This window comes from Ammodytes marinus (assembly GCF_949987685.1).
Source record: "Ammodytes marinus genome assembly, chromosome: 5".
Classification (NCBI taxonomy): domain Eukaryota; kingdom Metazoa; phylum Chordata; class Actinopteri; order Uranoscopiformes; family Ammodytidae; genus Ammodytes; species Ammodytes marinus.
In genome coordinates this window covers 12,438,268-12,455,305 of record NC_137234.1, presented here as the reverse complement: position 1 = coordinate 12,455,305, position 17,038 = coordinate 12,438,268, and the positions used below count along the sequence as shown (strand labels likewise).

Here is a 17,038-nt window from a genome sequence, read left to right as displayed (position 1 = left end):
TAAATGGTTACATTCTGATGCAGGACAGGTCCATATGCTACTGGTACTTTATCTATTAAGATAAGTTTATGGAGTGGAGTTGCCATCAGTTATGCTGTAGTCCTACAGAATAGTGAGTGCTGTCTTTTATTTTGAAGCTGAATAGAAGTAGTAGTTTGAATCGGCGAAGGTTTGACTCGTTCCCCTAAGTTTTTTCGGCCCTTTGGTGTGAGGGACGGGTCCGTTAAGTCGATGGATGCGATGTTTAATCATTTAGACCAGTGGTGTCAAACATACGGCCCGCGGGCCGGATCCGGCCCGCGAGATGATTTAATCCGGCCCACGACTTGTAGAGCACACATTTATGAGCATTTCAAAAAAAAAAGTAAGTCTCTAGCCCATTCCTGTGAGGAGATATGAATTTTTAAAGAAATAACCAAAATGCTCACTCCAGCCGCTAGGGGGCAGCCAAAATTTTAAAAAGCACATTTTAGCAACGTGGGAAATGGTAAATGGCAATCTTGCTTCACCGCTATTAATGTTTCCTCCAGTGCTTTATGGCAAAGTAAAAACCAAAAAAAAAATATACATATATATTTTTAGTGCTGAACAATTAATGTACTAGCAAGCGCGATGTGTCCGCGGCTCTGCACGCGCGAAACGAGCAGGAGCATGCTAGTGTAGGCCTACAAGATTTATTTCCTAATTTTCCATGCTGCTTTATTTTTATGTTTTAAATTGGGAAAAACGAATTCCAAAACAACCAATAACCTCTGTATTTAAAAATAAATCAAAACAGTAGAAGTTGCACTTTTATTTAATTTAATTTTGTACTGTCTGCATGTTTGCACAAAATGTGTCCCTGGACATATAGTAAACAAAATTGGACAACTGTAAGGTCAGTGCCTGTTGTATTTGTGTATTCAAATAAACAGTTGTTTATTTCATTAGTGCGTATATTGGCATCTTTGAGCAAAATACCCCCAAAATTTTTGCTGCGGCGCTACGCGCCGCACCTCCTGTTCCCATGGCCAGCAGCAACCTTTACTAAGACATTTCCTGGGGGGTACAGAGATCCCTTGTGATCCATGATAATGTAGGTTACAAATGTAGGCTGAGTGATAAAGCATATTACTGAAAAACAAAGCTAGAGATTTGGAGTTGACATATGTACGTTATTTTGCCATTATTTTACTGGTCCGGCCCACTTGAGATCAGAGAGGCTGTATGTGGCCCTCGAACCAAAATGAGTTTGACACCCCTGATTTAGACCAAATTACAGTAGGCTACGGGCAAACCTGCAGTCACCGTCGTGACATTTCATATACGTCTGTGTGTGTGTGTGTGTGTGTGTGTCGGGGTCTGTGTGTGTGAGAGAGAGAAAGAGGGAGGAACTTATTTGAAATCGGCCGTGCGTGCCTGTTTGTTGTTTATTGTTTTTGATTTAACAATATATAGGTTTAGAGAAATCTGGCTTTCAGAACTCAGTGCCTACCCACTCACCGACCTCACCGCACGTCACTGCAGACATGGTACAAGTAATCCAGTGTTTCCCACAGAATTTTTTGAAAGTGTGTGGGGGGGAGGGGGGGGGTACAGGCATCGGCGTCGGCAGACCCTTTTCACCGGGGCACGTGCCCCGTTGTGGATCTGCGGTGCCTGGGTATGCCTAGGGCACTGATTTTTTAATTAATTAATTTATTTATACCTTTAATTTTTTTTAATTTAAGTCTGACTCATCTGGCAATCTACAGAATGCATGCTTGCATTTTTTTTTCTTAAAATAGGCCTATATGCATGGTGCCCCCCTCATTGGCCGGCCGCTGCAATGAAATGTACGTGACGAATGCACAGAGAGAGAGAATCATTCTCCTTGATATCGACTTTTTGAACCTGTCCAGCACAGCGTCAGCGACCATTCACTCCGGCCGGCGTGAAGTGAAGTAAACAGTAACGGCCTCCACACACATCCTGCGTCTACCTCTGGAGCGCGTCGCGTTACCTTACTGCTGCCTCTCTCGGACTTTTCTCGGACACACATGCAACGTCTCAGCAGCTGCTGCTGCTGCAGCAGCGCTGCTTCTAAAAGCCCTATCTTTCTACATAGAGTTTTCATAGATAATTCCCATTAAAAATGAAGTTATTTCATGTCATCTATGATGCATATGATTTATATTGAGTCTGGACAGTAATCCGTTCGCCCCATTGCCATTTTTTAAATTTTTTTTGCCATATTTTCGCTTGTTGGAAGTTTTATTTTGAAGGGGACACACCAGGAAATGGTGAAACTACAGCGAAAGCTGCCAGTATGAAGTCAATATGACTCTCAGCAGAGTATTTCAAAAATCACTTTACTGATTTATACGGGAGAGAGAGAGGGGGGTGTGGTCGGGGAAGAAGAAGGCCGTAGACACAGATAGAGCAACGGAAAACTGTTGCGCTCATCATGATCTTTTTTATTTCTTCACTATATTGGATCTCTATATGTGTCATTTATCCAAAAATGAAATGCCAGAACTAATTGAAAATTAGGTTTTAAATCCCTCGGATTTTGATTGCACAATTAAATCGTGAAATAAAGGGATTATTCGCGTATACGACTGAGGGATGTTTTATTTTGAAATAAACACACCGGGTAAACGTGTAACTAGAGTGAATGCTGCTGGTATGACTGTCAGCAGAGTATTTCTCTATCAGTTAAAGCACAGAGACGCGAGAGAGACGCGCTGCTCTCAGAAAAAAAATAGGCGAGCCTCCTGAGGTGAAGGGGAGCGTCGCTGCAGACGTGCCTCCGACGCGCCTCAGCAGTGCGTCTGAGGTTGGATGTGTGCTCGCTCTACGTTGATTTCTGTGACAAAAAGTCAGACGCAGACGCGAGGTAGACGCGCAGTAGAGGTAGGATGTGTGTGGGGGCCGTAAGCGTTACATTTTTATCCTCTGGAAGCATAGAATGTCTAACAGCTGCAGTTGTGAAAGGACATTCAGCGTACTGAGACGCCTTCACACTTGGTTGAGGAGCACAATGGGGCAAGATAGGCTTCATCATCTTGCCATCATGTCGGTTGAGCGAGGAGAACTCTCCAAATTAAGCCAGTCACAATTGATCGACAGCTTCGCAAAAATGAAGCAGAGGCGCTACCGTTTACTGTTAAAAAAATGAACAGCTCCCCTATCTTTCTGGCCATGATATACACACCTCATAGGATCATCACCATCACACCATCATAGGATGGTCTGAAATAGAAATGATAAACACAGACATGTATGTATGTAGAGGTGTTTTTTTGTTTTTCCTTTTACAGTTGCACATTTCAAGTTTTCAGTTTTCAAGTTCATGTTTGCTGACAGATATTTAATGAAGATACGCTTTATGATAATAAATAAGTGCTATAAAATATTTGCTCGCGTGCTTGCATTAATTATCTGTGCCTATGCTTTTTTTAAATAAATAATTGCCCAAAAACGCATTTTTTTTTGGTGCCCTATTGTGCCCCTGTATGGTATTGGGTGAGCTGACGCCCCTGGGTACAGGTAATAATCCACACACACATACGTGAGTACACACACAGGTTAACCAACTTTTATTGCCTATTATTGCCTATAGTTCAAATGAGTCAACAAGAAGGTTCCATAGTAACAGCCAACATCATTGTGTGTAGGTGCTAGTCATATTTGCAGTATTAGGCCAGCAGCACACCTGGCCAAGCACAACAACCCTTTAACCCATTGATGACGGCTGCTGCGCGATGCCACATTGTATCTCCTGCCTGATGCTGCGTAGCGCAGCATTGTTACTTTATCTAATTTTCATGGCGTGCGCAACATAGAATGCACCGTCATTGGTTCAAATACACATGACGTGGGTTTTGTTGATGTTTTAAGACCACGTGACCACCCAAAAGTTTTGTGGTTTGCCGAAAATCACGCCAATCAAAAAAATTAAAAATAAATAAATAATAATAATTAAAAAAAATACGCCAGCTGTGTCGGCAATAGTGTATTACAGAACAGTTAGTGGCATTCGGAGCGCAGAATCTAGGTCTACTATAGGCTACTGACGAAAATCACACAAAACATTGCATCTATTTATTAACAATATTTAAGAATTTAGGCTATGTTTTGCTGCTCCAACTCAAATTCAGCCCAGCCAGGCGATAGTTAAGTTTCAGTTTCGTTTTCATCTGTGGTATACAGCCGTTTGGACCAGCTGATCGACTCCCGACAGCAGGAGTCATTCTGCGTTCCAGTTGTACTGGGAAGTCAGATTTATGGTGCCAGTGATAACTGAACTAAATAATAAAATAAAGCTATCTTCTCCTTCCTATATCTGTCTATCTGTATCCCTCCACTGCACACTCAGTCACTACTATCCATGCTAAAAGGAAGCAGGATCATAACCTCATTTAGCACATTATTTTTAAATATTTTATATTATTAATTTATTTTCTCCCCCATCTAATTTTGACGATTTTTAGAAAAATGTGTTGGCTTGTAAGCGCTAAGGGAGCATGTTTAAATAAAACCTGTGAACCTTAACTTTTAAACGTATTTTATTTCATGTTTCTATGCTACACAGGCTTAGATATTAAGGTTTTGGTAGACTTGACAATTTGTACTATTTTTTTCAGAAAACCCTCAGGCATTAAGGACATGCATCCTAGATTGCCATAGTCATCAATGGGTTAAGATTAGGAAAAAATGTGAGCTCACTCACTACATGATGACTAGTGTTTGTGTAAGGATTGGCATTCAGGAAAGCAACAGTTTACATTCTAATGTTATGTTATTTCATGCACCATCCTCAGCAGCACAGGGGCTCCACAAGGAACTGTGCTGGCTCCATTCCTGTTCACCATCTACACAGCGGATTACAAACACAACACCAACAGTTGCTTCTTGCAAAAATATTCAGACGACACAGCTGCTGTTGGTCTCATCACAGGGGGAAATGAGGAGGAGTACAGAGACACCATAGAGAACTTTGTGGAGTGGAGTACACACAATAATCTCCATCTCAACACCTCAAAGACAAAGGAGATAGTTGTGGATTTCAGGAGGGGGAGGAGGAGGACTCAACCAACACCAGTCAGCATTGAGGGCACTGTGGTGGAGATGGTCGCCAACCACAGGTACCTCGGTGTGCAGCTCGACAGTGAGCTGGACTGGAAAAGCCACATGGAGGCGGTGTACAAGAAGGGACAAAGTCGACTCTTTTTCTTGAGGAGACTAAGGTCATTCAACATCTGCCAACCCCTACTGTGCACTGTCTACCACTCAGTGGTGGCCAGTGCTCTGTTTTTTGATGTGGCATGCTGGGGAGAAGGTGCCCGCAAAGCGGACAAAAACAGGCTGGACAAGTTGATCAAGAAGGCCAGCTCAGTGGTCGGGGCTGAGCAGCTCAAGGTCCAGCAGGTGGCAGAGGCCAGAATCCAGACACTGTTTTGTGTGACACTGTCATTTCCTGCAAAGGATCATTAAAGCATTTCAATTTCAATTATAGCGATGAAAAATAAACACAGAAATAGGGCAGGAGGGCCGCTCCGGTGGCGTAGTGGATAGAGCGCGTGCCATATTGGCTCCAGCCTTCGTTGCAGTGGTCGCGAGTTCAAGTCCGACCCGTGGTCCTTTACTGCAGGTCATCCCCCTCTCTCTCTGTCTCCCCATTTCAACTCTGTACTATCTAATAAAGCTTGAAAATGCCAAAAAATATCTTAAAAAAGCAGGAGAAATGCTTCTTTGGATTAAGTAAGAATAATTAAATGATTTTAACCTCATAGTTTAATAGTTACACCCTAGCAATGTTATCTTTACTTACTTTTGTTTTAACTAACTGAATTTTGATGTTGTTTGTTCCTAGAGCAACAAGGATTGATTATATTGACATTTCATTTGTTGTCTGGGCAGTGTGACAAATCAATTTGTTCTACAGCTCATCCAACAACAGCTGTGTTAGGAATATATAATTGCAGCAGTATTTTAGGGCTGCAAATTTGGGTAACTATCTTTTTTTGTTGATCATAATCTTTAATTGATGTCTGAAATCTATTAAAACTGATCCAATTCTAGATCACTGATAAGAAATTGGTGTAGTTTTTCTCAAAATGGTACTTCAACAGAGTTCCATCTTCATAAGTGCGGCAAGTGCCTATAATACCTGGATTTGGTACCAATCCTGAACCAATACTTTTTCAATTCCTAAGTTTGGGGAATATAAAAATATTTAAATATTTTTTCTTCATCAATGTAGATCAAATAACCAGTAAAGAGACAGTAAAGTGTACAGAGAGGTAGCAGCACCACATGAAAAAAAATGGAGCCCCCTCTATCATTACAATAGGAGAGATGGCATTGACTGAGCTACCTTTTCAGAGATCTTGACGATGAATTAATTATACATATTATGCAAAAAAGAACATTCAAATTCATGAATGCTAGATGCCATATGTTGGCATCTCTTCTCTCATGAGGCCAACTCTCCTCGGATAACCCTCGTCTCCGAGCTAAAGCCTCTGTCTATAACCAGGGGTGCACATAACTGGTACGCAAGTACGCATGCGCGCCTATAATCAGGGATGCGTAACGTCACTTGGGTCACTACCACGCTTTTGCGTAACTAACCATAAGGTCATCAAAACAAAATGACACGTGTATCTTGTCACTACTCAATGGAGTAGACTGCTATGGAAGATGTCGAAAAAACAAAATACATTGAGCAGCTACTTTGGCGTTACGCCACTTGCAAAGAAAAGGCAAAACAAACGGAGCCGGAGCAGAAGAAAATAGTTTTTTTACCGAAAGGTGGCTCCAAGATGTGCCGTGGCTCGAAACGAATGATGAGCGCACTGAAACCACAGCAAGCAGACCAAAGTTAACAGGTGCGTTTTATATAGGATCAAAAAAATTCAACCACCCACTATTCGACAAACATGAAAAGAGCAAGGAGCACATTAGTGTTGCACAAGCTATCGCGAATCAACAAGCTAGCCAAGAAGAAATATCCACTCACCCACTTGCTAAATGGCGAAACAAGTTGAATGAAGAACAGCGTCAAGCCCTTTGCAATGTTTTTCTCCTGGCCTTTCTTAAAGCTAAACATGCACGTCCCATGTCTTCTTATGCCGAGGATATTCCTTTACTGAAGTGGGTAGTAGTAAATGTCGGGTGCGCATATCACTCACGTGAAGGGGGGACACGGATAATTGGAGGCCATCGCGCGAACCATAATCTTGAGTTGAGACTCAAGTTGAAGTCGGCTGAATTTTGGGGGCTGCTTTTGATGGATCGGAGGACACCACAAAAACCGAGCAGGAGATCGTTTACATTGTGTCCATGTCCAGCAACGGAGAGTTTACGTCTGACTTTCTAGGGCTGATTGAACTGGATGCCGACCGAATCGCACAGACCGAATTAGCTGATCGCAACGTTCCTTACTGTGAGACATTCAATCGCTGCGTGGTCAAGCTTCTACAGTTTTATTTACAAAAAGGTTGAGCAAAGAACACTGCTGTGCTTAAGAAGTTGTGTATTGAAAATGGGATCTCTTTTGTGAAACTGGCTAAGTTTCATATCAGATGATCTGCATGGAGGCATGAAATACTGTTAAAAATATCAAGACTATTGCCAGCCATTAAAATGCAGCTGGCTACAAGTGATAACAGTGACTGTAGCAAGTTCATCATCTACAACACAAGCAGCTGAAGCCGAGGACAGTGAAGGAGACACTGAGGAGGACAGTGAGGAAGACTGCATTTATTAAAACAATGCTACATATGGGGTGAGTACCAAACCCCATCTCCTGGTACTCACCTGAGTAACTTACTAAAAAAGTTATGTGCACCCCTGTCTATAACACAAAAACACATTACAGCTCCTCATCAGACTGTCATTGTTTCTGTGCTACTCACTTTTGATGCAATGACAGAGAGGCTTGAATCGATAGGCAGTAAGGATTAGGGCCCGACCGATATATCGGCCGATTATAGCACATCTCCGAAAAATCGGCATCGGCAAAATGGCCGTTTTTGCAGATTTTATTTTTTATTTTTATTTTTTATTCCATTAATCATGTTGAGTGAGATGCATTGCTGCCCCGGAGGTAGCCTTATAGCATATAAACAGCAGCAGCAGGTGTGTTTTAATACATTGGATTAATTCACACTTGACAGTTCCCCCTGATACCAATAGCAGAGTCATGAAAGTGTGAGGACTCTTTTCGGCTCCGTGAGAGTGGTTTTGACCAGGGGCGTCAGCTCACCCAATACCATACAGGGGCACAATAGGGCACCAAAAAAAAATACGAGCGCGCGAAGCGCGCGAGCTAAAAAATTTTTGGGCAATTATTTATTTAAAAAAAGCATGGGCACAGATAATTAATGCAAGCACGCGAGCAAATACTTTATAGCACTTATTTATTATCATAAAGCGTATCTTCATTAAATATCTGTCAGCAAACATGAACTTGAAAACTGAAAACTTGAAATGTGCAACTGTAAAAGGAAAAACAAAAAAACACCTCTACATACATACATGTCTGTGTTTATCATTTCTATTTCAGACCATCCTATGATGGTGTGATGGTGATGATCCTATGAGGTGTGTATATCATGGCCAGAAAGATAGGGGAGCTGTTCATTTTTTTAACAGTAAACGGTAGCGCCTCTGCTTCATTTTTGCGAAGCTGTCGATCAATTGTGACTGGCTTAATTTGGAGAGTTCTCCTCGCTCAACCGACATGATGGCAAGATGATGAAGCCTATCTTGCCCCATTGTGCTCCTCAACCAAGTGTGAAGGCGTCTCAGTACGCTGAATGTCCTTTCACAACTGCAGCTGTTAGACATTCTATGCTTCCAGAGGATAAAAATGTAACGCTTACGGCCCCCACACACATCCTACCTCTACTGCGCGTCTACCTCGCGTCTGCGTCTGACTTTTTGTCACAGAAATCAACATAGAGCGAGCACACATCCAACCTCAGACGCACTGCTGAGGCGCGTCGGAGGCACGTCTGCAGCGACGCTCCCCTTCACCTCAGGAGGCTCGCCTATTTTTTTTCTGAGAGCAGCGCGTCTCTCTCGCGTCTCTGTGCTTTAACTGATAGACAGTCATACCAGCAGCATTCACTCTAGTTACACGTTTACCCGGTGTGTTTATTTCAAAATAAAACATCCCTCAGTCGTATACGCGAATAATCCCTTTATTTCACGATTTAATTGTGCAATCAAAATCCGAGGGATTTAAAACCTAATTTTCAATTAGTTCTGGCATTTCATTTTTGGATAAATGACACATATAGAGATCCAATATAGTGAAGAAATAAAAAAGATCATGATGAGCGCAACAGTTTTCCGTTGCTCTATCTGTGTCTACGGCCTTCTTCTTCCCCGACCACACCCCCTCTCTCTCTCCCGTATAAATCAGTAAAGTGATTTTTGAAATACTCTGCTGAGAGTCATATTGACTTCATACTGGCAGCTTTCGCTGTAGTTTCACCATTTTCTGGTGTGTCCCCTTCAAAATAAAACTTCCAACAAGCGAAAATATGGCAAAACATTTTTTTAAAAATGGCAATGGGGCGAACGGATTACTGTCCAGACTCAATATAAATCATATGCATCATAGATGACATGAAATAACTTCATTTTTAATGGGAATTATCTATGAAAACTCTATGTAGAAAGATAGGGCTTTTAGAAGCAGCGCTGCTGCAGCAGCAGCAGCTGCTGAGACGTTGCATGTGTGTCCGAGAAAAGTCCGAGAGAGGCAGCAGTAAGGTAACGCGACGCGCTCCAGAGGTAGACGCAGGATGTGTGTGGAGGCCGTTACTGTTTACTTCACTTCACGCCGGCCGGAGTGAATGGTCGCTGACGCTGTGCTGGACAGGTTCAAAAAGTCGATATCAAGGAGAATGATTCTCTCCTCAGTGTGTGCATTCGTCTCGTACATTTCATTGCAGCGGCCGGCCAATGAGGGGGGCACCATGCATATAGGCCTATTTTAAGAAAAAAAAATGCAAGCATGCATTCTGTAGATTGCCAGATGAGTCAGACTTAAATAAAAAAAAAATAAAGGTATAAATAAATTAATTAATTAAAAAATCAGTGCCCCAGGCATACCCAGGCACCGCAGATCCACAACGGGGCACGTGCCCCGGTGAAAAGGGTCTGCCGACGCCGATGGTTTTGACACTGCATGAACTAATGCCAGTCACTGCCACACGCACCTGATTGCAATGAGTTGATGCAGCAGTGTCACCTAACTCTCTCTCACGGAGCTGAAAGATTACGTGTCCGACTCCTCACAGAAAGCGAATGAACGATAGACAGCAGTTAGTATGGATCACGATGAGGTAATGTGTTTATGTTGTTGTAAATAATTACTATTTCAGGTAATGGTTATCTGATGATGGTGAAGCAAAGCAAACTTTGTGTTAGTACCAACCGCTTATTCATTTAGGAGTAAACACTGCAGTCTAGTTTCGCTCTCGTGAAATTGTATACACGTTGCTTGGCAACGCCCTCGTCCCCCCCGTAGCATATATCACTCTCCCTTTTAGCTTTTCTTCATTGCATTTTCTTTTTTTTCTTTGATGGTTCAGCCCCGTTATCAGTCATTATGACGACAAATAACTGTATCAAACAAGGCTCCCGCTCCCCTTCCCTCACCTGGAGGGATAGGCTTCTCAATTCACGTTGCTGCGCCACACTGAAATCTGCGACCAATACGGATATGTGACCATAGAGCATGCACGAGCGAACCGAAAATCGGACTGGGTATGCGACCACACCAAAAGCAGTAATAAAAACTATTTAAAAACGTCTTTCTTTGCACTGATGGTCTCGTTTGCTATTAAAGGTAATTTATGATTATCAGAGGAAACATGAGGCTGTTTAAAAGATATTTAAATGTTACTCGTAGCCGCTTTAATGTCTGAGTTTAAAAATGCATCATGTCACTTTAGACATATTTGTAACACTTTTTTTTTTTTTAGATAATGCATCTTTTTTAGATAATGCATATTCATATTAATATTTATTATTCAATAAATAAAAAGTTCCTGTACACCTATTGACAGTAACAAGTATTTATATATATTTATGGGATTAAAAAATAATAATAATCGGCCGATTTAATCGTTATCCTAATTTTTCTCAGAAAATAATCGGCATCGACACCCAAAAATCAATATCGGTCGGGCCCTAGTAAGGATAGCCCTTCCACAATCACAGCTGCAATCATGCCCACACAGGCAAATACAATTATTGTTACTACTCAAGACTGTGTGATTGGTTGTCCAGTATGATAGCACACTGCAGACAAAGCGCAAACCATAAGGTCCTCTGTGACAGAAAGTCAATACTTGGAACACGGCATGCTACAACAAAAGAACTTCAACCCTCCTCTTGTCTGCAGGAAATATAAAGCAAACTTAAGAAATGCTAATAACCTCTAATCAGAATGCTCCAAAGAAATCAATCATGCAAATTATTAACTTCATCTCTTCGTGTCATTTTCTTGTTGACGAGACGGAACAAGGCATGCAGCTCGCCAGTAGTCGTAGATACAGCTTTCTGCACAAGTAGCCAGACAGGCCTAAATAAAGTATGTGTCACCGAGTGGGTAATGGTGCATCTGGCCCAAGACTTGCAGCGGGACTTTTTTACAAACTGCTGCTGTGCATGTGCGTGTGTGCGTGTGTATAAGGCGTTTGATGAAGGGCAAACAACCTTTCCCCCGAAACTCATTCAAGCCATATTAGACTCCCAGAAAAAGGTCATTCAGACAGCTTTTTTACTTGAATTGGGGGTGTACTTGGCTTGATAGCCCGCAGAAGTAATTTATTTTACCTAAAAGCTAAATTGATCACAATTATTTAAGTAAATAAACCAAATTATTAGATATGCATAAATACATTTGTGAATGGACAGTAAGGCCATGGCCAGTAAATCAAATTGTCACTATATATAATAGTAGGTCTGTCTTCATGTACTACATGTTTTCGCTCTGAATATTAAAATAAGTAAAACACTGATATTTCGAAACTATGTCCAGATCCAGAATTTTTTTTGTCACACTGACTCTATATTGTTAACTCATCTGCAAATATGCCAAAGCTGCCTCCTGGTAAATGTGAATGCAATGTACGCATGCAGCTTGCAAATCAGGTTTTTAGTGTGCACCACAAATACCATGGGGGCTCAGCTGAGTTTACATAGAAACAACCTTAGCCAGCGGCAAATCAATGTCTGCACAGGATGGCTGAAACAAGATGAGATAGGTATCTAGTTTGGAAAAAGGTTGCATTTTGTCTCCTGGTCAGATAAGCTTCAGTTTATTCCCTTAAAATAGCCTGTTTTTTTATACAGCAGGACTTAAATCTATTTGGAAGAAAAATAAACTTTTCAATAGCAACAACATATTGCTCATTCATGCCTCGCCAATGTCAGACTTCCTGTTAAAACCAGCAATAACCATCCGATTTAAATACAGTCATGATACAACTATAATGCAGTACAGAACTTTGTGAAAATTATTTTATTGATAACACTTTTTTTAAATATATTTACTTATAACTATCTCCTCACTCATTAAATATGTGGACTTTGCTTAGTTATATTATTTTTTAAATAAATTGTAATAATTTAGTCAAATACACCAGTCTCTATTTTAGGTGATGTGGAGCACCTACTCTAAAACACTATTGGTAACTTTGTAAAGTCCTGCTGCTCCGAGTAATGAAGAGCTCGTCTTCAAAGCAATGGTATTTCATTAATTAATTGCAGTTTTATATCATTAATGTTCAAGAAGGAGTATTTAGAGTGGACTTCCGGTGACGATGCGGCGAGGAACGGCAGCGTGCTGAAGAGGCAGTGACGCTTCAACTTTATTGGCTAAATAATACACGCCAAATCTGATATTTTCTACTCGTAAAGGTTGCCTGAGAGATAGAACTCATGAGCCCCAAGAAAAAGACGCGTGCAAAAAACACTCCCAGTCCGACAATTAGCGAATTCCTGACACGGTCTCCAGCTAGCATAGTAGCTACTAGCAGCGAAGCTAGCAGCGCAGACATGGAGAGCACGGCGACTGGAGTCAACGCTGAGATATTGCAAGAAATCCGCAGCATGAATCAAGATATCCAACAGAAAATACAAAAGGTGGGAGACGATGTGACTGCCATTAAAGACAATCTGGACTCACTGAAATCAGATGTGGCTAAACTAGGTTCCAGAACCAGTGAGGCAGAGACAATAATCTCTCATCTGGAAGACGATAACACTCGCCTGCTTAACTTAACACAGAGCATGGACGGCAAGATCACACAGCTAGAGGCCCGCGTTGAATATCAGGAAAACTACAGCAGAAGAAACAATCTCAGGATTAATACTATTGCTGCCATAAAACGGCAAAGACTGAAAAAGCAACATATGGTCGTAGCTTCTTCAATCTTTTCCACTTGAAATAAAGCACATCTGCTGTAGGGTCATTATTAAAGCCTATGGGTAATCCACTGACACACCAGACAGTAGGACATTAAAAGCAAAAAGAAGAAAGCAATCGTCATTGGCAGAACAATATTTATGGTACAAACAGTAGCAGACAAACCAGAAGTCAGTACAGAAACATTAAACTAATCATAGATAACCCCCATTTTGCTGAGGTAAATCATATTTGTTGTTGCCATCTTAAGAATAAATCAAAAGCAACAATTACCAGTAGTAGTAGTAGTAGAAAAGATCAACCTTGAGAGCTGTGATTGCAAAAAAATACATCTACCAAGTCAAGGCATACATACATACATATTACCCTCACACTCTCAATGGCCTGACATGTGCAAGTATGCTTGCCTTAGAATAACCTTAATTCAACTTATAATTATTACAGCTTAATGTGTAAGTTTTAAACTGATGTGTTAATGAATCACTGAGGGGTGAAAACTACATAAAAAGGTCACCATCTGCTTTTGCTACCCAGCATGCAACATGCCAAGAGAGTGTGTGAAAGACCTGTGGGACTCCCCAGGGCAGTGCTCAGTGTCATTCCCTGCTAAGTGCCTCTCCACGTAACCCGACACATAACCATCTACATACTGTACAATATGCTGCCACTTAAAGTTGTACTCTGATAGATGTGCATCTATTTAATGTGCATCTATTTAATGTTCTGTTCAGTTACTATCTAACAAAGATAGATAGATATGATCCACTGATGAAAGGACTTGTATTTGCAGCTTTGATACATAATAAGATGTGTGGTGACTTTACTGCTCTAAATTCAAAGGTTAAATTGAATTACTTCTGAGCCACAATGGCAGACACACAGAGAAAGAAGAACAACGTTCAACTGCTGGACCAGAAATAAATAAAATAGGTAAAAAAAACTAAGTGACTGCAAGTGATGACGTCATACGGTCTACTTTGTTTGGTTTGGAAAGGAACTCTGGGAGATGAGGTCCAAGGAGTGAGCCAGAAATTACATCTAACCGCCAAAGCTGCCTCTAGAATCAACATAACTCAAAATGACGGATTACAACTTTAACTCTCTAAGAAACATGTTAGCCTTTACAGCTCCAGTGAGAGACCACTTTGACTCTCCGTCCAATCTGGTGGAGTCCATTGGGACACATTCAAAACTTGCAAATAATTGTTCTTATTTTTGTTTGGTTTTTTAGTAAATTAAGTTCTACTTCCAACGATATGCCCACAATTAATCTTCACCCTTGAATAGAGCCTTCTTAATATGATGTGATATTTCCACTGGCTAGACAGTTAAGACATTGTGCACCAATAGTGACACGAAAAGTCGTGCCATTGTTCTGCATGAGAGCTATTAGGGAGAAGAGTTTGCAACAAAAGAGTGTGTGAGTGCTGGCTGAGGTTACAATATCCTGCAGACACAACGCGTTCATGGAAAAAGAAAACAGTCTAAGGTCATCATCGGGCCAGATCTCACCCATTTACCAGAGCCACTCTAGCGAACTTCAGATAGTAGAATGCTACTACGTTAACAGTGAAAATATCTAATGGGTTGATCATTTTGTTTGTTTAAGGACAGAGATGCTGTTGTACACAGTCTAAAATAAAAAATAAGTTGCTGACGGCTACAGCAGTGAATCCACAGTATCTTCAACAGACATCCACTGCTGCCCGCTTCATATAAAAAAAAAAAAAATTTGCCACAAAGCCAAAAACTTTGACACCATATGCACAAGGAACGATGGATGAAGCCCTGTTTCTTTCCCCTTTTCTTTCTCCAATTAAAATCCTTCCTACCAACCGCCCACAGAGACTCGGGGTGACATGTTGGTTCTTGATTATAAAAGGAAAACAGCGCAAATTCCTGCTGCCATGGGAATGGGGCTTGACACATGAAAAAGAACAAATAAGCAATTTACAAGGCCTCATGCAGAGGGGTATAATCTCTTGTGTCATTTGATGTGACATTTTTTCATTTCGAGGCATAAAACGTAATGGCCAACATGTTGCTTCCCTCATGTCCATGGTTTCTGTTTGACCCAAGCCAGTATCATTAGTAAGGTGTTGTTTGATGACACACAAGCATGTATTCAGCAGTGGTGTGTTCGAAGGAAAAATACAACTGTTCATTTGTCTGTTCTTGCTTCTAAAACACTTAACAAAATTAAGTAGTTGAAGAGTGGGGAATAAATTAAGCTTATATTTTGGTCATCCAGTGAACAATCCTGATTAAAAATTGGTATGAGATTTCCCCTGCAAAATGTTGCAATAGTAATTTATAGCTCATTTCCCATCTCTGACAACATGTAGACTTTATGTTCCGAGAGTGCTGCAGCATAGCTGAATTACACCTGGGACAAGTCTTGCCACAGCAAACTCAAACCTGAACCCATGAATGATCCATCCATCACTTCCAAGAATCAAGCGGCAACCATTTCATCACACCTCAATACCTTTGCAGATAGTCTGATTTGGTTCGTGCAATGAAGGTCTATTTCATGGGGGGAAAGCTGTGTAGACTGACACAACCTCCTCATTCTTTTTATAAACATTACAGTGCACTACTGTGTGTGTCTCCCCTCCTCCTTCTGATAAATACGTCTGGCATGGTGGCATGTCCTTTGTGAAATAATCCAGAAATTTGGCTCTGGCTTCCTTGCCACACCAGTTAATCCACTTTTCACCTATTAAGCAGTCAGCTCTGCCACCTTCTTTTAAAAACTTATAATTTATTCCATGCATTCACCTTTTTTTATGAAGAACTTGTTTTATTCTTTCTTTTGTGTTGGTTATCTCCAGCAGCGTAGACTTCTAAAACAGGCCTACCCACCTGTATCATATTAATAATAATTTCAGACCATGTTTTCAGGTGTTTTGACTGAGTAATTGGTATAGTTAATTTTCTTGCACACGTTACATTTGCTGGGTTGGGAGTAGCAGCTCAGCCATTAACAGGGATATGAAGCTAAACAATTAAAAAAGTGGACAATTACTAAGGAGTGTTATCTATTAGTGAAGATACGCGTTAAAATCCACATGAACTGCTGCTCCGACAGACCAACAATCCTGAATATGATTAAACAAAATGTGTCTTTCAAAAACAGTCTATCCTAGGCTCTGACTTACTGAACTCTTCAAGGCGCTGACAGATATAGGCACAACAAAAATGGCTTGCAGCGTCTTAAAGTAAAATTGTCGTTCGTTGAAAAAAGACAGTAGCCTATTAAAGATGTTTTAAAAGCACAGAATAAATGTATAACTTACAGCGGGAGGCGGAGTGGTCTTCTGAGTTTGCTTCAGAGTGTAACGTTAGCCGATATTACAGAGAGTGGGCAGAAAGAGGCTCCTCGCCGAGCTCGAGCTCCGTGCTTTCACAAACCTAGGAGCAGCAAACAATCCAAGGGACCTGGGCAATACCGTAATAACATGCTCTCACACGAGGGCGCACATCGAATTGTTTCTACCGTAATTCATAGACTACACAAAAACAAAAGACAAATTTTTTTCTTTTTTTTCTTTAATAAAATACACACACACACACACACACACACACACACACACATCAAGAAGCAACTTGGATTAGGGC

The 17,038-nt window shown here is 41.0% G+C and overlaps 1 protein-coding gene across 1 annotated transcript in view; it reads right to left on the bottom strand.

Annotated features, from left to right (window-relative positions):
• The window catches only part of tp53i11b (tumor protein p53 inducible protein 11b), a 44,024-nt gene extending 27,189 nt beyond the window's left edge, over nt 1-16,835 (bottom strand). The window contains exon 1 of the mRNA XM_080028587.1: nt 16,717-16,835. The gene's annotated coding sequence lies outside the window, so the exon portion shown is untranslated. The remainder of the gene's footprint in view (nt 1-16,716) is intronic.
• Nucleotides 16,836-17,038: the final 203 nt, after the last annotated feature.